Below are 24,151 nucleotides of genomic sequence, written 5' to 3'. Positions count from 1 at the left end.
GCCTCCTCATTGACCTTGGAGCCAAAGTCTCCATATTGAGCAAGGCTGTGTACAAAACCCACTTCACGCACTGTCAACTGCAGCCCACAACTTCCGCACTACATGCAGTGCTCTAGCTACAGCTGAACTCATTGTTTTGCACTGGCTTGCCACCTCCCCCATGCACACACCTAGAAGCCTATTTACCCTCTATGTCCTTTGCACTTGTATTCCTACTTTTAAAAATCCATCTATCTGTACCTCTCGCTCCTTCTGGCAAAGTTCTCATCCACATCTATCAGTGGAAGAAGCAATGTGTCTATAAGGTCGACCCCGAGCTTGAAATGGAGCAACGTGATCAGGTATGTATTGCGATTATTGAATAAAGCCAATAGGAATGGACCTTACAGCAGGTTTGGAGAAGCTGTTTGAGTTGATGGTCAGAATCAAACCAATAATAAACAAAAAATAACACCAGTGTGCTCTGCTACTGGGAGACACAAATACACAATGACAGTAACAGCATTTCATTTAGCACTGGTGATTTTTTTTTAGAAGCTAGCCCAGAAATGAAAGTAGCGACGAACAATCCCACCCCGGACACGAACCCTTTGTGCATTGTCAGCTCCGCTTTTATTCTGGAAACCAACAAATGATGTGGGACACGCTCTGCTGCAACAGCCCAGCAGCTGGGCTGCTCAATAGGTTGGTGGCAGTCTTATTTGTCACTGGGCACAGCTCCACCACGACGAGTGTGACAGATGATGATCCGGCAGTTAGTAGCAGCATTTGTGGAATGTCCGCCCGGCCTGGTTCTCCAGTTCAGCTGCGGCACTGATTAACACCGGTCCCACAATCTTTTTCTCCAAATGGAATTTCTTCCATTCCTCTACAAACACCCACTATACCTTACGCACCAGTGGAGGAGGTGAGAACAGCTCCACAGCCAGCCTTTGTAAACCAATCAAAGGCCGATACTACACCAAACAAATCACCCATAATTGTATAAAACATGAAATGAAGTCTGGCCATCTTCCTCAAAGCATTCAGAAAAGGAGGCAGTCACTTCACAATATAGTATTTAATCGGTACAAAAGGCATCTTGGTGACGACTACATCCACGATCTTCCTAACTTCCACCTTTAGTGGCATGCCTGGCTTGCTGTACTCCGTATCCACGTATCCCATGGCAACGTTCCGTTTCAAAGAGGGGAAGGGACAGCCACTGGTCACCTCCCCTGTGTGTCAATGGAAAACCAGGTTAAGAGGTTAGCACAAATCCTATAGACGTCCTTATTTATTAATTTATTTTAAAAAATTACTGGCCTGGAAATCCCGGCCTCCCTGGGTCCGTATGGATTTCTACAGATCCGGGAAGGCATCAGAAAAGCCGATTTCCATCGCACAATGTGCATGCGCTGAAAACCGGCTATTCCGGTCAAGTTTGTGGCTTGACAGATCTCGCGCATATCGGGAGTGAGGACATTTGCAAGGACAAGATTGCGGGATTTATGCATATCTTGCCCAGCAAATGTCCTTGAAACTTGCGCCTGATAAAAGCAGGTGCATAGCCTACTTTTACAGGCATAAGAGTTTTAAAACACACAAAAACGTAATCTAAACTTTTAAAAACACTTTGTTAAAAACCCTCCCCACTACGGTAAGTTTATTTTAAACCATAATTTTAAAAACTTTTTTTTTTAATTGGAAATATATATATATTTTAAATACATAAATAACAAATTTAAATTAATAAAAATATGTTGTGCATTTTTTTCTATCTTTTATTATTGGTTATTAGTGTTGGGGGGTGGGGGGGTTCTCATTCATAATAATGGAAACTCCAACTTAGAGTTCCATTATGAATGAGAATATACTACACCTGATTGGCTGCCATGTGACTGCAGCTCCAGGCCTGCACACATCCTGACATGCATGCACTGCGACGCACAGTCAGAGGAGGCCTCAGGACCGGGATCTCGCGTGGCCGCAGCAGCTTCAGGTAGAGGGCATCTTTTTTCTAAAATTCATTCGAATGCCCGCGGGAAAGAGAAACCGGGATTTCTGGGCCACTACTTATTTTTAATTTGAGGACCATCAGCAGGTATTTTATGTACAAGGTATACTATTATCCCCAGCTCCTCCGCACCCACACCCCCTCCCCTCCACCCACCCTGCCAAAACTTGACAGTCCGTACCCTGCCCCACCCCACCCCCTGCAGAGGAGCAGGCTTCCTCTGCGCCACACACTACCCATCAATGAGCTGCAGGGAAGGGGGCTGTACACATGCCACCAGCCCAGCCCACCCAGCAATCAATGGGTCATTTTCAGAAAAGGGAAAAAAAAATAACCTTTTTAACGTCATCCCAAAGAAGTGCAGCACTCCCTCAGCGCCGCACTGGATAATCACAAACCCACAACCTTCTGACTCAGAGGTGGGAGTGCTACCCATTGAGCCACAGCTGACGAGACAACATGATATACCAACGATATAGGTAAAAAAAGGGATGAGGTCCTACGAGATGAATTTAAGGAGCTAGGAACTTAATTAAAAAGTAGGACCTCAAAAGTAGTAATCTCGGGATTACTACCAGTGCCACGTGCTAGTCAGAGTAGGAATCACAGGATAGCTCAGATGAATATGTGGCTTGAGCAGTGGTGCAGCAGGGAGGGATTCAAATTCCTGGGGCATTGGAACCAGTTCTGGGACCAGTTAGGCAGGACCGGAACCAACGTCCGAGGGGGAGTGTTTGCTAGTGCTGTTGGGGAGGACTTGAACTAATATGGCAGGGGGATGAGAACCAATGCAGGGAGACAGAGGGAAACAAAATGGAGACAGAAGCAAAAGACAGAAGGAGATGAGTAAAAGTGGAGGGCAGAGAAACCCAAGACATAAAACAAAATGGGCCACTGTACAGCAAAATTCTAAAGGGTCAAAGTGTAATAAAAAGGAAAGCCTGAAAGCTCGGTGCCTCAATGTGAGGAGTATTCAGAACCCAGGAGAGGGCTCTGAGCTAGTTAGAATGGGTGAGAGCTTAGATGAACAGGACCCCAAGAAAGAATGCAAAAGGCAGGAGGCAACAGAGCAGAGTAGCACTGGGGTAAGTGTAAACCACAAGGTGATAGGAAGGGACAATATGTATGAATATAAAGGGGCTGCAGGAGGGGTCAAAACTAAAAATCATGGTTTAAAAACTACTATTAAAACACTCTACCTAAACGCACGCAGCATTCGAAATAAAGTAAATGAGTTGATGGCACAAATCATTACAAATGGGTATGATTTGATGGCCATTACAGAAACGTGGTTGCAGGGTGGCCAAGACTGGGAATTAAACATACAGGAGTATCTGACAATTCGGAAGGATAGACAAGAAGGGAAAGAAGGTGGGGTAGCTCTGTTAATAAAGGATGATATCAGGGCAGTTGTGAGAGACGATATTGGCTCAAATGAACAAAATGCTGAATCATTGTGGGTGGAGATTAGAGATAGTAAGGGGAAAAAGTCACTGGTGGGCCTAGTTTATGGGCCCCCAAATAACTTCACGGTGGGGCGGACAATAATCAAGGGAATAATGGAGGCATGAGAAAAAGGAACGGCATATCGATTGGTCAAATCAAATCGCAAGGGGTAGCCTTGAGGAATTCATAGAATGCTTTCGGGATTGTTTCTTAGAACAGTATGTTACAAGGGAGCAAGCTATCTTAGATCTGGTCCTGTGTAATGAGACAGGAATAATAAACGATCTCCTAGTAAAAGATCCTCTCGGAATGAGTGATCACAGTATGGTTGAATTTGTAATACAGATTGAGGGTGAGGAAGTTGTGTCAGAAATGAGCGTACTATGCTTAAACAAAGGGGATTACAGTGGGATGAGGGCAGAGTTGGCGAAAGTAGACTGGGAACACAGACTAAACGGTGGCACAATTGAGCAACAGTGGAGGACTTTTAAGGAGCTCTTTCATAGTGCTCAACAAAAATATATTCCAGTGAAAAAGGGCGGTAAGAGAAGGGATAACCAGCCGTGGATAACCAAGGAAATAAAGGGGAGTATCAAATTAAAAACCAATGCGTATAAGGTGGCCAAGGTTAGTGGGAAACTAGAAGATTGGGAAAATTTTAAACGACAGCAAAGAATGACTAAGAAAGCAATAAAGAAGGGAAAGATAGATTACGAAAGTAAACTTGCGCAAAACATAAAAACAGATAGTAAAAGCTTTTACCGATATATAAAACGGAAAAGAGTGACTAAAGTAAATGTTGGTCTCTTAGAAGATGAGAAGGGGGATTTAATAATGGGAAATGTGGAAATGGCTGATTCGGTCTTCACAGTGGAAGACACAAAAACCATGCCAAAAATTGCTGGTCACGGGAATGTGGGAAGGGAAGACCTTGAGATAATCACTATCACTAGGGGGGGTAGTGCTGGACAGGCTAATGGATCTCAAGGTAGACAAGTCCCCTGGTCCTGATGAAATGCATCCCAGGGTATTAAAAGAGATGGCAGAAGTTATAGCAGATACATTCGTTATAATCTACCAAAATTTGGGGAGGTACCATCAGATTGGAAAGCAGCTAATGTAACGCCTCTGTTTAAAAAAGGGGGCAGACAAAAGGCAGGTAACTATAGGCCCGTTAATTTAACATCTGTAGTGGGGAAAATGCTTGAAGCTATCATTAAGGAAGAAATAGCGGGACATCTAGAGAGGAATAGTTCAATCAAGCAGACGCAGCATGGATTCATGAAGGGGAAATCATGTTTAACTAATTTACTGGAATTCTTTGAGGATATAACGAGCATGGTGGATAGAGGTGTACCGATGGATGTGGTGTATTTAGATTTCCAAAAGGCATTCGATAAGGTGCCACACAAAAAGTTACTGCAGAAGATAAAGATACGCGGAGTCAGAGGAAATGTATTAGCATGGATCGAGAATTAGCTGGCGAACAGAAATCAGAGAGTCGGGATAAATGGGTCCTTTTCAGGTTGGAAATCGGTGGTTAGTGGTGTGCCACAAGGATCGGTGCTGGGACCACAACTGTTTACAATATACATAGATGACCTGGAAGAGGGGACAGAGTGTAGTGTAACAAAATTTGCAGATGACACAAAGATTAGTGGGAAAGCGGGTTGTGTAGAGGACACAGAGAGGCTGCAAAGAGATTTAGATAGGTTAAGCGAATGGGCTAAGGTTTGGCAGATGGAATACAATGTCAGAAAATGTGAGGTCATCCACCTTGGAAAAAAAACAGTAAAGGGAATATTATTTGAATGGGGAGAAATTACAACATCCTGCAGTGCAGAGGGACCTGGGGGTCCTTGTGCATGAATCCCAAAAAAGTTAGTTTGCAGGTGCAACAGGTAATCAGGAAGGCGAATGGAATGTTGGCCTTCATTGTGAGAGGGATGGAGTACAAAAGCAGGGAGGTCCTGCTGCAACTGTACAGGGTATTGGTGAGGCCGCACCTGGAGTAGTGTGCAGTTTTGGTCACCTTACTTAAGGAAGGATATACTAGCTTTAGAGGGGGTACAGAGACGATTCACTAGGCTGATTCCGGAGATGAGGGGGTTACCTTATGATGATAGATTGAGTAGACTGGGTCTTTACTCGGTGGAGTTCAGAAGGATGAGGGGTGATCTTATAGAAACATTTAAAATAATGAAAGGGATAGACAAGATAGATGCAGAGAGGTTGTTTCCACTGGTCGGGGAGACTAGAACTAGGGGGCACAGCCTCAAAATATGGGGGGGGGGGGATTTAAAATCGAGTTGAAAAGGAATATCTTCTCTCAGAGGGTTGTGAATCTGTGGAATTCTCTGCCAAAGGAAGCAGTTGAGGCTAGCTCATTGAATGTATTCAAGTCACAGATAGATAGATTTTTAACCAATAAGGGAATTAAGGGTTATGGGGAGAGGGCGGGTAAGTGGAGCTGAGTCCACGGCCAGATCAGCCATGATCTTGTTGAATGGTGGAGCAGGCTCGAGGGGCTAGATGGCCTACTCCTGTGACTAATTCTTATGAGCCAGCAACGACCTTCTGTCCCCATGAGGAGCTTCCAGCTCTCTCCTTGCCCCACAACAGCCAGCTGGAGGCTGGTTCCCCAACTCCGTGCAGGGAGGGTCACGCTATGAAGGTAAGAATAGAGCACAGAAGGAGGCCATTCGGCCCATCGTGCCTGTGCCAACTCTTTGGTTGAGCTATCCAATTAGTCCCACTCCCTCCATGCTCTTTCCCTGTAGCTCTGCAAAGTTTTCCCTTCCAAGTATTTATCCAATTCCCTTTTGAAAATGTTACTATTAAATCCGCTTTCGGACAATGCGTTCCAGATTCTCTACAATCGACGCTACAGGATGCCCGTATATCTCCTGGAATGTCATTATTGGAACTTACCGATGAGTTTAAAATAGGCGTGTGCTGCCTGACCGGGGGGCCGTCCGACGTCAGACCCAGTCGCTTCCGGCTCGTCTTATCTTTGACCATAGCATGGTTGAATTTCAAATTCTGATGGAGGGCGAGAAAGTTGGATCTCAAACCAGCATACTAAGCTTAAATAAAGGAGACTACAAAGGTATGAGGGCAGAGTTGGCTAAAGTGGACTGGGAAAATAGATTCAAGTGTAGGACAGTTGATGAACAGTGGTGTACATTTAAGGAGATATTTCATAACCCTCAAGAAAAATATATTCCAGTGAGGACGAAAGAGTGTAAAAGAAAAGATAGCCATCCATGGCTAACGAAAGAAATAAAGGATGGTATCCAATAAAAAAAACTACTGGAAGGACAGAACATTGGGAAGCTTTTAAAAGCCAGCAAAGAATGATTAAAAAAATTATTAAGGGAAGATAGACTATGGATGTAAACGAGCACAAAATATAAAAACAGATAGCAAGAGTTTCTACAGTTATATAAAAAGGAAAAGAATGGCTAAAGTAAATGTTGGTCCCTTAGAGGACAAAACCTGGGAATTAGTGATGAGGAACATGGAGATGGCAGAAACACTGAACAAATATTTTGCATCAGTCTTTACGGTAGAGGACACTAAAAATATTCCAACAGTGGTTAGTCAAAGGGCTGTGGGGGGGGAGAACTTAACACAATCACTAAGGAGGTGGTACTCAGTAAGATAATGGGACGAAAGGCGGATAAATCCCTGGACCTGATGGCTTGCATCCTAGGGCCTTAAGAGAAGTGGCGGCAGGGATTGTGGATGCATTGGTTGTAATTTACCAAAATTTCCTGAATTCTGGGGAGATCCCAACAGATTGAAAACTGCAAATGTAACGCCCCTATTTAAAAAAATGAGACAGACAAAAAGCAGGAAACTATAGAGCAGTTAGCCTAGCATCTGTGGTTGGGAAAATGTTGGCGTCCATTATTAAAGAAGCAGTAGCAGGACATTTGGAAAAGCATAATTCAGTCAGGCAGAGTCAGCATGGATTTATGAAGGGGAAGTCATGTTTGACAAATTTGCTGGAATTCTTTGAGGATATAAGGAACAGGGTGGATAAAGGGGAACCAGTGGATGTGGTGTATTTGGACTTCCAGAAGGCCTTTGACAAGATGCCACATAAAAGGTTACTGCACAAGATAAAGGTTCACGGGGTTGGGGATAATATATTAGAATGGATAGAGGATAACAGAAAACAGAGTCAGGATAAATGGTTCATTCTCGGGTTGGTAATCAGTAACCAGTAGGGTGCCGCAGGGATCAGTGCTGGGAACCGAACTATTTACAATCTATATTAACATGGATGAAGGGATTGAGTGTAACAGCCAAGTTTGCTGACGATACAAAGCAGTGTGTGATGACACAAAAAACCTGCAAAAGGATATAGACAGGCTAAGTGAGTGGGCAAAAAATTGGCAGATGGAGTATAATGTTGGAAAGTGTGAGGTTATGCACTTTGGCAGAAAAAAAATTGAAGAGCAAGTTATTATTTAAATGGAGAAAAATTGCAAAGTGCTGCAGTACAGCGGGACCTGGGGGTACTTGTGCATGAAACACAAAAGGTTGGTATGCAGGTACAGCAAGTGATCAGGAAGGCCAATGGAATCTTGGCCTTTATTACAAAGATGAAGTATAAAAGCAGGGAAGTCTTGCTATAGTTATGCAGGGTATTGATGAGGCCACACCTGGAATACTGCATTGTTTTGGTTTCCATACTTAAGATAGGATATACTTGCTTTGGAGGCAATTCAGAGAAGGTTCACTAGGTTGATTCCGGAGATGAGGGGGTTGACTTATGAGGAAAGGTTGAGTAGGTTGGGCCTCTACTCATTGGAATTCAGAAGAAGTGTAAGAATATGAGGGGGCTTGACAAGGTGGATGCAGAGAGGATGATTCCACTGATAGGGGAGACTAGAACAAGGGGGCATAATCTTAGAATAAGGGGCCGCCCATTGGAGGAATTTCTTCTTTCAAGAGGGTTGTAAATCTGTGGAATTCGCTGCCTCAGAGAGCTGTGGAAGCATGTGCACCATTATAGAGGCCAAACATACGCAGTATCGCAGTAGGCCATGCTTTATTCAGCTCCGTGGGAGGGGGGGCGTGAGAGAGGAGGGGGGAGTGAGAAAGAGAGAGGAGAGAGGAGGGGGGACGAGAGAGAGGAGAGGGAGCGCGAGAGAGAAAGGGGGAGAAGCGAGAGAAAGGAAGGGGAGAGAGGAGGGGTTTGGAATGAGAGCGAGAACGTGATCCAGATGGTAAGACAGATCACATTCTTCCAACCCCACCCCCTTTATACCCGTACTACCTTCTCCCTCTCTTCCCCCAACACCTGATTGATTTCTCGGAAAGCTTGCTGCATGACATCATTGGACTGGGCATATTCCGGAAGCCATGATATTCACATGGGACTTCAACTATCCTAATATAGACTGGGATAATAGGCATATAAATAGTAAACGGACAGTAAGAGGACGAGCGGGGCCAATTAGAGACCGAAAAGGAGACCTATGCATGCAGGCAGGGCTGAGGTACTACACGAGTACTTTGCATCTGTCTTCACCAAGGAAGAAGATACCGCCAGGAGGAGGCAGACAAGATACTGGATGGGATAAACATTGATCGAGGAGGTACTGGAAAGGCTGGCTGTACTTTAAGTAGATAAGTCACCAGGACTGGATGTGATGCATCAGAGGACGCTGAGGGAAGTGAAGCAAGAAAATCTTCCAATCCTCTTTAGAAACAGGGGTGGTTCCAGAGGACTGGAGAATTGCAAATGTAAAAAAAAGTTCAAAAAAGGATGTAAAGATAAACACAGCAACTACAGACCACTCAGTTTAACCTCAGTCGTGGGGAAATCTTTAGAAATAAACCGGATAAGTGTGGATTAATTAATGAAAGCCAGCACGGATTTGCTAAAGGCTTGAGGAGGTAACAGAGAGGGTTGACGAGGGTAATGTGGTTGATGGATTTCCAAAAGGTGTTTGACAAAGTGCCACATAATAGGCTTCCCATGGAATAAAAGGGACAGTGGCAGCCTGGATACGAAATTGTCTAAATGACAGGAAACAGAGAGTAGTGGTGAATGGTCGGACCACTGCTTTTCTTGATATATATTAATGACTTGGATGTGGGTGTAGGGCACAATTTCATAATTTGCAGATGACACAAACTTGGAAGTATAGTGAACAATGAGGAGGATAGTGATAGACTTCAGGAAGAGATAGACAGGCTGGTGGAATGGGTGGACACGTGGCAGATGAAATTTAATGCAGAAAAGTGCGAAGTGATACATTTTGGGTGGAGCGAATGAGGAGACGAAATATAAACTAAAGGTTACAATCCTAAAGGGGGTGCATGAACAGAGAGCTAGAGAGATGTGCAAAAATCGTTGAAGGTGGCAGGGCAGGTTGAGAAAGCGGTTAAACAAGTTTACGGGATCCTGGGCTCCATAAATGGAGATGTCGGGGATAGAGTTTCCCCAAAGCCCACCAGCGCCCGATCGCCACCCAAAAGACCGCTAAGACTGGAAGATTATTGCCGGCAAAAACTTCCCCCAAATAATAAAACAATGCGCCCAGCGAGAAACATGGGCCTTGCCCCCCACCCCCCATTCTGGGCAAAAAATGCAATTTAGGGTCGATTGGGTGGTTCCTAAACAAAATGGGCAATAAATAAAAAAATCAGTAAAAATTTACCCCAAGGCTGTGGGTTGGGCCTAACAGCAGAAAGACAAAAACAATCATTTTTCAAAAAACATCACCTACAAAATCAAAAAAACATTCCCAACACTTTTAAACTAAATAACCACAACAGATTTTTAAAATAATTAGTAAAAAAACAATCACTAACCTTTTTCTTGCAGAGCGATTCATCTGCCACCCAGTTCCGCTGATCCTTGTAGGCGGTTTTTTATATTCAGCTTCGGTTCACCGCTGAGCCAAATATCGCGCCAGGGCGATCGGAGGACAGTGTACACCGGCAGTTCGTTCTTCAGTGGTACCGCAAAACCACCGGCATAACTCAGGTAGGGAATTTCTCGCTCACCTGATTACCGCCCACAATGGCCAATACCCCCAGAAACCGGGTGGTGAGCCAATGGAAATTCCAGTCCACAGAGCACAAAAGTGTGGAAATTATGATGAACCTGTAAAAACATTGGGGTATTGTTGGGCACCGCACTTTAGGAAGGATGTGAAGGCCTTAGAGAGGGTGCAGAAAAGATTTACGAGAATGGTTCCAGGGATGAAGGACCTCAGTTGCATGGATAGACTGGAGAAGCTGGGGTTTTTCTCCTCAGAGCAGAGAAGATTGAGAGGAGATTTGATAGAGGTGTTCAAAATTATGAGACAGAGCAGATAGAGAGAAACTGTTCCCATTGGTAGAAAGGTCGAGATTTAAGGTGATTGGCAAAAGAACCAAAAGCGACACTGTTATGTATAGAAGAACTCCATGAGACTGAGTACTGTGAGCTAAACTTAGTGTGAACTTAGTCTTCTTTATTACAACTCCAGAGTGTCTAAACAACATGGGAGCCAACCTTTTATACTGGCCCTGCACGTGTGTGCAGGTGACCTTTAAAACTCCAACAGTCACGCCCTCTAGTGGCAAGTATTACATAGTTACATACATAACATCACTGCCCCCACCCCCCCCCCCCACCGTCTTCGGTACAAGTTATTTACAAGTCGAGGCGATCCAGAAGTTCAAACCCTGGCGTGTGTGAGTTGGTCGGACCATTGTTGCACTGCACCGTGACTAGTCTGACCGGACTGTCAGGAACGGTGGGTTCATCCTCGTGATTGACAGCGAGGTCGATTGTTGGTTTCTTACGTGTTGGTGGATCGTCGATGGTGATGTCCTCTTTAAGTTGTTCCTGGTCATCAGTAAATCGCAATTTGGTCTGATCTAAATGCTTTCTGCACGTTTGGCCATTTAACAGTTTGATTATAAACACCCTATTCCCTTCCTTGACCTAAACAGTGCCAGCAACCCACTTGGGACCATGACCATAATGCAGGACAAACACAGGGTCGTTAACATCAATGTCGCGTGAAACAGCCGCGCGATCGTGGTACATGTTCTGCCGGTGTCGCCGGGTTTCCACGTGATCATTGAGATCCGGGTGGACTAGGGAGAGCCTGGTTTTGAGAGCTCTCTTCATTAACAATTCTGCCGGGGGAACCCCGGTGAGCGAGTGGGGTCGCGTCCGGTAACTGAGCAGAATGCGAGACAAGCGGGTCTGCAAGGAACTGTCCGTCACGCGTTTCATGCTCTGCTTGATCGTTTGGACTGCCCGCTCTGCTTGACCGTTAGATGTGGGCTTAAACAGAGCAGACCTGACATGCTTGATGCCATTGTGGGTCATAAACTCGTTGAATTCTGAGCTGGTGAAACACGGTCCATTGTGGCTGACAAGGAAGTCGGGCAAGCCATGGGTGGCGATCATAGTCCAGAGGCTTTCAATGGTGGCTGTGGACGTGCTGGATGACATGATTACGCATTCAATCCATTTAGAGTAAACGTCCACAACTACTAAAAACATCTTTCCTAGAAAGGCCACGGTTTGGAGAGCCATGACCACAGACTCAGTGGATCCTCCCTTGGTGCATTGCTCAGTTGCGAGCAAGTGTTGCACTGATGCACGCATGACTCCAAGTCCCGACTCTCTGCTTCCTGTCTGCCAACCAGTTCTCTATCCACGTTTTTGCACACCAATCTCTTGTGTGGGACCTTTTGAAAGTCCAAATACAGCACATCCACTGGTTCTCCCTTGTCCACTCTACTAGTTACATCCTCAAAAAATTCCAGAAGATTTGTCAAGCATGATTTCCCTTTCATAAATCCATGCTGACTTCGACCAATCCTGTCACTGCTTTCCAAATGCGCTATTTCATCTTTAATAATTGATTCCAACATTTTCCGCACTACTGATGTCAGGCTAACCGGTCTATAATTATCCATTTTCTCTCTCCTTCCTTTTTTAAACAGTGGTGTTACATTAGCTCCCTCCAGTCCATAGGAACTGATCCACAGTCGGCAAACTGTTGGAAAATGATTACCAATCCCGGGGATTTATCGGCCTTTAATCCCGGGGATTTATCGGCCTTTAATCCCATCAATTTCCCTAACACAATTTCCCGCTTTATAAGGATATCCTTCAGTTCCTCCTTCACACTAGACTCTCGGTCCCCTAGTATTTCCAGAAGGTTATTTGTGTCTTCCTTTGTGAAAACAGAACCAAAGTATTTGTTTAACTGGTCTGCCATTTCTTTGTTCCGCATTATAAATTCACCTGAATCTGACTGCAAGGGACCTACGTTTGTTTTCACTAATCTTTTTCTTTTCACATAGCTATAGAAGCTTTTGCAGTCAGTTTTTATGTTCCCAACAAGCTTCCTCTCATACTCTATTTTTCCCCTCCTAATTAAACCCTTTGTCCTCCTCTGCTGTATTACAAAATTCTCCCAGTCCTCAGGTTTGCTGCTTTTTGTCCAATTTATATGCCTCTTATATGTTACGTTTAAGGCGCTATATAAATGCAAGTTGCTGATGCAGGAAAGCACTGAAACGAAAATGGTTTCTTTCAGCGTTATGGACACCGATTCCCTCGATGAACACAAAATAAAAGAAACCCGTTTACCCGGAGTTTATCGGCACTTCCCCTCAGTGGGTCTCACTGTATCTGTCAGGAAGATGTAACTTACCTCAGCCCCGTCCTCTCCGGTGTAGCCACAACGGGTCACTCTGCAGCCCTGTACCCCGAACACCGTCATCACAGTGCTCCACATGAAGGGCAGCTTGCCGAGGTCATCGGACACGCCCTCCTGCAGCACCCTCACCGCAGACGGACCTGAGCAACATAAACAACAGCTGCATATTATCCACAACGTTCCAGCACTCTGCAAGGGGAAATAAATAACTGCAGATTTGTCGCAATAAAGTAAGAACCTACGGACAGAACGGGGAGGGCCGGGGGCTGGGGCGTGGGCTGGTGCTGGCTCTGAGGTCCCCTAGTTTCCAGTGTGCCTCGGTTCGGTCGATTAGGTTGCTGGGAGAGGCGACTTCCAGCTATAGAGGGCAAGATGCTGGCTGGTCGGGGTAAAAGAAATTGGCTGTGGCTCAGTGGGTAGCACTCTTGCCTCGGAGTCAGAAGGTTGTGGGTTCCAATCCCACTCCAGGGACTTGAGCATATAAATCTAGGCTAACACTCCAGTGCAATGCTGAGGGAGCACTGCACTGTCAGAGGTGCTGTCTTTTGAATTGAGATGTTAAACCGAGGCCCAGTCTGCTCTCTCAGGTGGATGTAAAAGATCCCATGGCACTATTGGCAGAAGAGCAGCGGAGTCTTCCTGGCTAATATCCTTCCATCAACAATAATAAAACAGATTATCTGGTCATTATCACATTGCTGTTCATGAGAGCTAGCTGTGCACAAATTGGCTGCTGCATTACAAAAGTGACAGTGCTTCATCGGCTGTAAAGCGTGCTGGGACGTCCTGAGGTCGTGAAAGGTGCTGTATAAATACAAGTTGCTTTCTCAGATCATTAGACAATCTCCCATGCAGCTGCCCAACAGGAGGCTGGGCCAATGGAGTACGCGACTGCTGTAGTGTCCGGATGAGGTGGGCAGGCTGGATGGTCCGGCTCGCCCTCCTTGCTCACGTGTGTATTAGACTGGGCCCTCTGGAGGAGCAAAGTTTTTCACCAGTGGAGCAACAGCTCAGGGGGTACATTCGCATCCGAATGATTTTGGTGAAGAGAGTGAGTCAGTTGCTGGGGCCATGACCTACACACTCACGGGGCGAAGGGTGATTCAACGGGGCCTTTACACTGCACTGTGACCTACGCACTCTGCACTGTGACCTACGCACTCACGGGATGAAGGGTGATTCAAGGGGCCTTTACACTTTACCTACAGGTCCCAGACACCATTTACAGTTTGGGGTGCTGGGTTCCTGTTTAACTGGAACTCGAATGGTCCTGTTGCAGTGGGAGCAATGCACAAAACTGGATCTCTTCCCCCTAAACAATGAAATGAAGGCCAGCCAGCTGACCCTCCCTCACTTTACAAACCAGGTTTAACGCCACACTGGAATTACATTCCATGGGATTTCAGAGCGAAGTGGTGTGAGACAACCCTCTCTAAGGGGTCTCACCCTGCAAGCTGGGGTCCCCACTCTGCATTTATACGGAAAAAACAAACACTTGCATTTATATAGTGCCTTTCACATCCACCGGATGTCTCAAAGCGCTTTCCAGTCAATGAAGTACTTTTTGGCATGTAGTCACTGTTGTAATATTGTAAGCCGACATCACTTTGCACTGTAAATGATGGATGTGAAGACCCATGGAATGGAATCACATGATACAGGTCAGCTAAGTGGGGTTTTTTTGCGAGTTTTTCTATGGTTTTCCATGAATGTTTCCAGACGAGACGTTAAACCGAGGCCCCGTCTGCCCTCTCAGATCCCATGGCGCTATTTTGAAGAGCAGGGGAGTTCTCCCCAGTATCCTGGCCAATATTTATCTTTCAACCAACATTACAAACAGAATCTGCCGAAAGGTCATCGACCTGAAACATTAACTCAGATTCTCTCTCCACAGATGCTGCCTGACGGGCCGAGAGTTTCCAGCATTTTGTTTTAATTTCAGATTTCCAGCGTCCACAGTATTTTGACCTAAATCAGACGGTCTGATCATTATCTCATTGTTGTCGCGCTTTCTACATTAGAACTGTGACTGCACTTCAAAAATACTTCATTGGTTGTAAAGCGCTTTGCAGCATTCGGAGATTGTGAAAGGCGCTAGAGAAATGCAAGTTCTTCCTTTAAATTGCATTTTTTAAATTAAGAAATAGCTGGATTAAGTATGTTATGTTCAGAATAAACCCACAGGACTATATTGCAAGCTCAAACTGTTGTGACCTTGGTCTCTTTATTCAGACTCCAGAGGCAGCAGCATGGTGAATCACCTTTTATACCTGCTTGCCCCAGGGTGCACAGGTGACTCTTAGGTCTCCCACAGGTTGCCCCCTAGTGGCAAGTCTTACATTTGATGAAGTTTACGTACATACATAACATCACGCCCCCCCTCCCCCCAGCCCCCCCCCCCCCCAAAGTCTTATGTACAAGTTATTTGCAAGTTGAGGCGATCTGGTGTCTTGTGTCGTCAGGTCAATCGCCTGGGTTGAAGTCCTGGTGTGGTAGGTTCATCCTCGTGGTTGACGGCGAGGTCGATTGTGTTAGTGGGTCGCTGGGGGCCACGTCCTTTCACAGTGGTTCCTGATTATCTGTCGTTCGCAGTTTGGTCTTGTCCAAATGCTTTACTCGTTAGCCCAGTATATGGTTTCACAATCAAACGCTCCGTTTTCATCACATACTCTCCATTCCCCACCCCCCCACTTGGCTAATGCAGTGCTATGGCCCAACTGGGGCCCTGAACATGGTCCATATCATTTATTCTGATGTCGCGTGGAGGGGACGTGCAATTATGGTGCATTCTCTGCTGATGACATACGGAAGGCTCCGTTCTAAGTGATTCTGTCTGGTGACTGCATAGCACCCAGGATAGCAGAGTCTGTAGGGAGTCTACCGTGACACGTGTGGTGCTGGGTTTAGTGATTTGAGCTGCCTGCTCCAAGCTATTGTCGCTGACCCGGAGGTCTAGCAAGCCTAGGGTGGCTGCAATGGCCTTGAGACTTTCGGTAGTGACGGGTGGGTGTCCCCGGACCACCGACTGTGTGTAGCTGCCCTGCCTTACTTTGCAACATTGGGATGGGTCCACATCCCGTCTAGCAGTTCACCTTTGGCAGGCGGTAACGTGGGATCCTGGCTGGTCCAGGTCCTAAGCTGGGGGGCCGTTACAGTTGACCCCTCGCTTTCTAGCACTTCCACGACCGCGGGTGGGTCTGCAGGCTGTGCCGTTTCCACCCCGGTGGTGAGGAATGGTAGCCTTAGCGCCGTTCTCAGTGTCTGGCCCGTGGCGGATTATGTTACGTGCACAGACAGTGTTAGACATTCTCGAAACAATGCATCGATAATGGTGCCTCTGCTCTCCCAAACTTGTGGGATGAGCAGCTTGTCTGACTCGAGAAAATATTGGGACATTCTTTGGTACGTCTCTCTAGTCCCGTGAATGCAGGCTGCTGCCTTGGTTAACTTACTGGATTCATGTTCACTAGTTTGGGGTTCCCCCGCTACTTTGGCTTGTTGTAAGGTACCCCCGACTCCATATAATGGTACATCATTGGCCGCGAAAGACCGCTCACATGGGTTACATAGTACAAAAAACTTATTGGAACGCAGTGGGTTCCTGGACTTCTCAGCGGCCGTCCCGTTACCTTTGCTCCAAACCCAGTCATCGTCCTTGCTGGGTGACACATTTCTCCGTTCTGTTGCGGCGACCTACGCTCTGGAGGCACTTTCATCCCGTGGTCTGCATGCACCCTCGTCCTGTTGTCTGGACGCCCTCTCGTCCGTGTCCGTGATGCCGACTGCTGCGATCTTCCTCCCCAGAGATTTGGCCTCTGGCGTCGGGGAGATGCATTCGGATCGTTTCAGCCAGAGTCCCACTCTGCATGGTCGACCTGGAGCATCTTTAATCGTCGTACCGCGCCTGTACCACTGCTCGGTTGATTTTCACCTCCTCATGGTCGTGATGAGCGGCCTGTGCCTCGGGGATCTGCACTTCGATGCCTGGTTCAGCTGAAGGTGGGGGTTTGCTCAGCCTTTGAGAAGGGGAGACATTGTTCGCCAAAGAAGGTACGCAGAGGTCTTCCCCGTTCCATAGAATCTTCCACATCCACCTCCTACCAAGCAGCGTTGGCCCATCACCTGAAACAATCCACAGTGGTAAATTGTACTCCGCTCCCTCATGGGATATTCTTATATCCACACTACCAATAACTGGTATCAGTTCCTTGGTGTAGGTGCGCAGTTTTGCCTGAATTGGGATCAGCTTGGGTCACTGGGCTTCGTCGCCCCACAGGCTCTCGAATGCCTTCTGGCTCATAACTGATTGATTCACCCCCGTATCTAGTTCCAGGGAGACTGGAGTGCCGTGAAGTTCAACTTTTAACATTATCGGAGGGCATTTGGTGGTGAAGGTGTGTATCCCATATACTTCCTCTTCAACCTCAGGTTGAGTTACCTCTCCTGCTCGTTCATTGTGATCCTCGCTGGATCGGTCGTCCTCTCCTGACTCTGCCACGTGGTGAGTCAGAGATCGTTTGCACATACGCTGGAGGTGCCCCATTGTTCCACAGCCCTTGCACACATAGGGAATCTGCTCCCTCAGCGGCAACATACGCATTCATGCCCCACGGCGGACTCTGAGTCACTCTAAGTCTAGGTCTGGCTTCTGCAGTCGTGTGGGCCCTGCCCTGTACAGTTCTGCCTGCTGAAAACATTATTTTATGCACAGTACTTGCCGGTGGGCTTCGATTCTGGGAAGATATCTGTTTCATGTTATCGCTCGTGGATGTGAAGGCTTGGGCTATTGTGATGGCGTTACTCAGATCTCGGGTTTCGGCAGACAGCAGTTTGCGAAGAATGAGCTCATGGCCAATTCCAAGCACGAAAAAGTCCCGTAACATTTCCCCCAAGGATCCTGCAAATTCGCACAACTCGCCACGTTCTGGCCCTCGGAGCGATGGTGTGTGTAAAAGCGATACTTGGCCATCAGAATGTTCTCCTTGAGGTGTTCCCTAACCAGCGTACACAGCTCTGTGTAAGACTTGTCTGTTGGTTTGACCAGTGCCAGCAGATTTTTGAGGAGGCCATATATCGAAGACCCACAAACAGTGAGGAGAATCGCCCTGCACTTGATCGCCATCTCAGCCTTGTCCAGTTCGTTGGCCACAAAGTACTGGTCGAGGCGCTCAACGAAGGCTTCCCAATCATCACCCTCAACAAATCTCTCAAGAATACCAACGACAGCCATTACCGCGTGAAAGTTCGTGATCCGTTACTCGTCGCCAATTTGTTATGTTCAGAATAAATCCACAGGACTGTATTGCAAGCTCAAACTGTTGTGACCTTGGTCTCTTTATTCAGACTCCAGAGTGGAGAAGCAGCATGGTGAATCACCTTTTATACATGCTTGCCCCAGGGTGCACAGGTGACCTTTAGGTCTCCCACAGGTTGCCCCCTAGTTACAAGTGTTACATTTTGGTGAGGTTTACATACATAACAAAGTACAATTCTGTGAGTCTCCTGTGCGTGTCTTTGTGGATTGGTTGGATTGATAGCTGTAACTGGGGAAGTCTTTTACTAATTGAGCCTTTAGGAGAGTCACCTTTAGTCCCGCCTGAGCCAATAATGTCAACAGTTCGGGCAAAAGGGACAGATGCTCCTCCAAGCTGTCAATTGCCAGCAGTAGGTTGCCTACATACTTAAAGCAGATAGGTCGGGAAAAGTCTTTTAAAATTGCATCCATTCTTTTGTGGAAGATCGCGTGACCAGGTGTAGCTCTGGTCCTCAAATGTGAACGCGGATTTGTACTGGCCTTCCCTTTTAACAGGGATACTCCAGAATCCATTGGTGATGTCGAGGGTCGAGAAGTACTTGGAACCAGCAGGAGTTTGAGATAATATGGTGGGAGTTTTTCTTACTACTGGTGAGCAGGCAGGTGTTACAGAATTTAACTTTCTGTAATCAATAGTTTGTCGCCAGCTGCGATCAGGCTTTTTAACCGGCCATGTGGGTGAATTGGTTGTGAAAGTGCCTGTCCTATCATCATCATCATCATCATCATAGGCAGTACCTCGGAATCGAGGAGGACTTGCTTCCACTCTTAACATGAGTTCTTAGGTGGCTGAATTGTCCAATACGAGAACCACAGTCCCTGTCACAGGTGGGACAGATAGTCGTTGAGGATAAGGGAGGGTGGGACAGGTTTGCTGCATGTTCTTTCCGCTGCCTGCGCAAGAGACTCGAGGTGCTCAGCGCCCTCTTGGATGCACTTCCTCCACTTAGGGCGGTCCCAGGTGTCAGTGGGGTTGTTGCACTTTATCAGGGAGGCTTTGAGGGTCTCCTTCTAATGTTTCTTCTGCCCACCTTTGGCTCGTTTGCTGTGAAGGAGTTCCTCCCGGAAGGTCATACTCAGTTGGCTTTTTAATAGCAAAAACAGAGTGAGCATCTGAAATTTCTATCACTCTTCCATTATCTCTTAATCCCATGAGCACGAGGCTCTGATCCATGGGCCTTCTGAACTTCACCTGGGATATTATCACAGCCCAAGGCTTCCCCATTGCACAGAGAGGGATAAACCAGACAATTACAGACCAGTCAAACTAACATCAGACAATGCAGGGAAAGTCAGCATGGATGTTAAAGGAAAATTCTGTTTTGAACTTTCTTGATGCAATAACTGAAGCGGACTGGTGAGGTATAGTGTGGTTGGTGTCTATATAGACTTTCAAAAGGAGTTTGATAAGGTACTACGGGCTGGATTTTCGGCTTTACTGATTTTGGGGCGGCAATGGCAGTGGGGTGGTCCTGATACCGCGTGGAGTAAGTTTGCGCCTTCGTCTGCAAATTTTGCCAAATAATGAGGATCCACGATGGGGGCGGGGGGGGAATTAAATCAGGCATTGCACAACGAACCTTGTGCGCCTGAACCGAAAATCACGGCGTTAAATGTGCAGACGCATTTCAGTTTTCCCGGACGCAGTCGTTACTTTAGGATGTGGTAGCTTTCTGCGCGCTTGCAGAGATGACCCGGTCCACTTCTGAGACTTACTCCATCTGGGTGGAGAAGGGAGGCCATTGCCCAGCATTTTTAAGAGGATCTGGTGGGAAATCGCACAGGAAGAATGCTGCAAGAAGTTCAACAACCTCACGAGGATTGTCAGGGTGAGTACCAACAACCTCACGAGGATCGTTAGGGTGAGTACCATGGATCTGTTCCTTCTTCCCCCAACTATAAAATTTGTTAAATATAAAAACCTTAAACCCACGGACATGACTGGACGCAGAGGTGGGCTATGCAGCAAGGGGTTAATTCAAACACTGCAACCAAACTACGGCTCATTAAGAGATTGGAAGTAACGTTATCATAAGACAATGGTGTCGAGAATTGCTATCATTTCTTGATTTATACTTTATCCTGCAGTGTGGCTACTGTTTGAGGGCCTGTAGACCACTCCCACCGGTGACTTCCTACCCGTATTATTTATTACCTCCACCCAAACTGATACTACACCTTCTGATCTTCTGAACCAATATCATTTCTCACTACTGCACTGATCTCAGGCTAGAATTTCCACATTTAAGAATAGTAGTGTTTTTTGACGTTATATGCGAATAACAGGCATTTTTTTTAATGCCGGAGTAACACTAAAAAAATAATGCTCAAGTTTCGCCAACATGGAGATGAATTTTTTAGGGTTAATAATAACGCCCGTTCTGCGCACGGGTGTGCGCGCGCATGCGCAGTACACTTCCTGGTCTGGATCAGCCATTTTTAAAGACCACTGTAAGTTTCAGGAGATTTGTACTTCCATACAGGAGCTGCAAAACAAAAAATGGAGTGAGGTTTAGAAAGGAAAAGGGTTAGGAAGTTTAACCAAGACGCCAATGAGGCCCTGGTAGGCGCTGTGGAGAGAGGATGGCGCCAGATTGGCAAGACGGGTCCTGGTAAACTTAAACCAGCAGCAATAGCTCAAGCTTGGGAATGTGTTGCAGAACAGGTTTCCTCAGTGGGGTCCATCCAGAGGATTGGCCAGCAGTTAGAGTAAGTAATAATTTTATTTGTGCACTACAATTACTTGAATTGACGAAAACTGCGCCTACTAACAGCCTTGGAAAGTAGAATCGCAGGTCCATGCGGATGCTGGGCCCAGGTTGCAGAGAGAGGGTAAGTCCTGCAAAATCCAGTCTGGGTTGGCACAAGTGGGCTATTCATCGTAGTCCTTCAAATGAGCCTGCGCTATGTGAGCCCACTCATGTCACCCTGTCCCCTCCCCTGCTGCTAAAATATTTTGCAGATGTTTCACAGACATCCAATAATGAAGGAGATCCCGCCACCTTGCCACAAGCAGAAGTGGATGACCCCGACGACCTCGGCCATACTGAATAAGTTTCACAGGGTGAGCAGGAGGAGGACGAAGAGCAGGAGGTGGGGGGAGGGGTGGGAGGAGGAGGAGGTGCAGGCCATAGATGTACCAAGTGTTTTCAACAGCTCTATGCGCAAGGGGCATCTCTGGGTTGCCCCACCCTACGAAGTCACGGGTCCCAGTGGGTTACAGGAAAGTTACAGATTTATAAAGACGTATACAGCATTTCCCTCTGGCAAAGCACAAGGCCTGCTTCTTGGTCTGGTCTTATGGAGGGAGGTTTCCTGCCTTGCTGTGTGGTAAGAAGAGAAAAGAGAAGTAGCAAGCTTTTTGGCTTGACATTTTATTCTCATATGATCCATTGTCTCTTAGAAAGCCCTAGGATTGAGGCTTGGTTCCAGGGCAGTTTATTGGCTTTCCATACATGTGTCTGTTTGGAAGACTGATGCCATGCCTTGGCTAGTTTCATCGCTTTCTAATTAACACCATGTTTCCTTTGGGGCCAAAATTCCACATGCTATTTCACATTAACGCCCATCTTTAAATTCCGAAATGGTGTCAATTTGGCGCATTGCAGAAAAACTTTTGATTTTGAACGTGGAGCTAATAGTTAGCGCTGACAAAGTAAGACCCATTCTCTGCGCATGCGCCAAAAAAAATCCTCCCATTTTCCACCTGACGAGTCTGTCATTTCAAAAGGGCTTTTGAACCGATCTGTGATTACCTGAAATCAGAGCTGCAAAAATAAAATGAGGAAATGAATTCGATTTTGGCTCGACACCTGTGGTGTGAAAAACATAGGGGTCCATTAAAACCAAAAAGGAGATAGAGAACTAAACATCCTAAAAATGGAGCGTGAATGTGAAAGGAAAAGGGCCAAGAAATTTAGCGAAGAGGGCCCCAGTAAATGCCATTGAAAGGAGATGGCAGCAGATTGGCAACAAGGGTGCCGGTAAAGTTTGGGACCGTGTGGCAGAGGAGTTTTCGGCAGTGGTGTCCATCCAGAGGGACGGCAAGCAGTGCCGCAAGAAGTGGCAGGACCTTGGCCAAGCAGTTAGTGTAGCTAATATTTTTATTTATGTACTGCAATTACTAGAATTGTAAATGTGAGTGTGTGTGCCACGACAGCAGAAGGCTCCTCTCTTTGCAGAAGTTGTCTCACAACATTTGAGAGCAGACAATATGTACCCACTGACACCCTTAGAAATGAGGGTCGATGGTATGATTGGTGCAGGCTCCAAAAGATCAACCAGCCTTGCACAAGCTGGCTAAATGTTAAGTCCTGTGTGGGCTACGTTTCGGTTTAAATGGGATGTACTCTCCATCGGGTACGCTTCGGTTTATGCAATGTGCTGTCATTCATTGTAGCCCTTCAACTGAGCCTGCGCTATGTGAGCCTACTGATATCACCCTGCCCCTCCCCTGCTGTTGTGCACACCCCAGCACAGAACCTTGCGGTACCCCACTAGTCACCGCCTGCCATTCTGAAAAGTACCCATTTACTCCTACTCTTTGCTTCCTGTCTGACAACCAGTTCTCAATCCACGTCAGCACACTACCCCCAATCCAATGTGCTTTAACTTTGCACATTAATCTCTTGTGTGGGACCTTGTCGAAAGCCTTCTGAAAGTCCAAATATACCACATCAACTGGTTCTCCCTTGTCCACTCTACTGGAAACATCCTCAAAAAATTCCAGAAGCTGACTTGGACCTATCATGTCACCTCTTTCTAAATGCACTATTTTACCCACTACCGATGTCAGGCTGACCGGTCTATAATTCCCTGTTTTCTCTCTCCCTCCTTTTTTAAAAAGTGGGGTTACATTGGCTACCCTCCACTCGATAGGAACTGATCCAGAGTCAATGGAATGTTGGAAAATGACTGTCAATGCATCCGCTATTTCCAAGGCCACCTCCTTAAGTACTCTGGGATGCAGTCCATCGGCCTTCAATCCCATCAATTTCCCCAACACAATTTCCTGACTAATAAGGATTTCCCTCAGTTCCTCCTCCTTACTAGACCCTCTGACCCCTTTTATATCCGGAAGGATGTTTGTGTCCTCCTTAGTGAATACCGAACCAAAGTACTTGTTCAATTGGTCTGCCATTTCTTTGTTCCCCGTTATGACTTCCCCTGATTCTGACTGCAGGGGACCTACGTTTGTCTTTACTAACCTTTTTCTCTTTACATATCTATAGAAACTTTTGCAATCCGTCTTAATGTTCCCTGCAAGCTTCTTCTCGTACTCCATTTTCCCTGCCCTAATCAAACACTTTGTCCTCCTCTGCTGAGTTCTAAATTTCTCCCAGTCCCCGGGTTCGCTGCTATTTCTGGCCAATTTGTATGCCACTTCCTTGGCTTTAATACTATCCCTGATTTCCCTTGATAGCCACGGTTGAGCCACCTTCCCTTTTTTATTTTTACGCCAGACAGGAATGTACAATTGTTGTAGTTCATCCATGTGTTCTCTAAATGTCTGCCATTGCCCATCCACAGTCAACCCCTTAAGTATCATTCGCCAATCTATCCTAGCCAATTCACGCCTCATACCTTCAAAGTTAGCCTTCTTTAAGTTCTGGACCATGGTCTCCGAATTAACTGTTTCATTCTCCATCCTAATGCAGAATTCCACCATATTATGGTCACTCTTCCCCAAGGGGCCTCGCA

General features: G+C 46.4%; 1 long non-coding RNA gene across 2 annotated transcripts; it reads right to left on the bottom strand.

Moving 5' to 3' along the window:
• Positions 1-701: 701 nt before the first annotated feature.
• On the bottom strand, positions 702-23,823 carry LOC139277387 (uncharacterized). 2 transcript variants are annotated; one of them, XR_011596077.1, is made up of 4 exons: positions 16,767-23,823; positions 10,277-13,277; positions 6,374-6,484; positions 702-1,217 (listed from the first exon to the last, which is right to left on the bottom strand). It is a non-coding gene; the product is annotated as an uncharacterized lncRNA (long non-coding RNA). The 2 variants fall into 2 exon arrangements; XR_011596076.1 differs by lacking the exon at positions 16,767-23,823 and having other exon boundaries at positions 10,277-15,432.
• Positions 23,824-24,151: the final 328 nt, after the last annotated feature.

This window comes from Pristiophorus japonicus, chromosome 12, assembly GCF_044704955.1.
Source record: "Pristiophorus japonicus isolate sPriJap1 chromosome 12, sPriJap1.hap1, whole genome shotgun sequence".
Lineage (NCBI taxonomy): Eukaryota > Metazoa > Chordata > Chondrichthyes > Pristiophoridae > Pristiophorus > Pristiophorus japonicus.
This window is presented reverse-complemented; position numbering and strand designations above follow the sequence as displayed.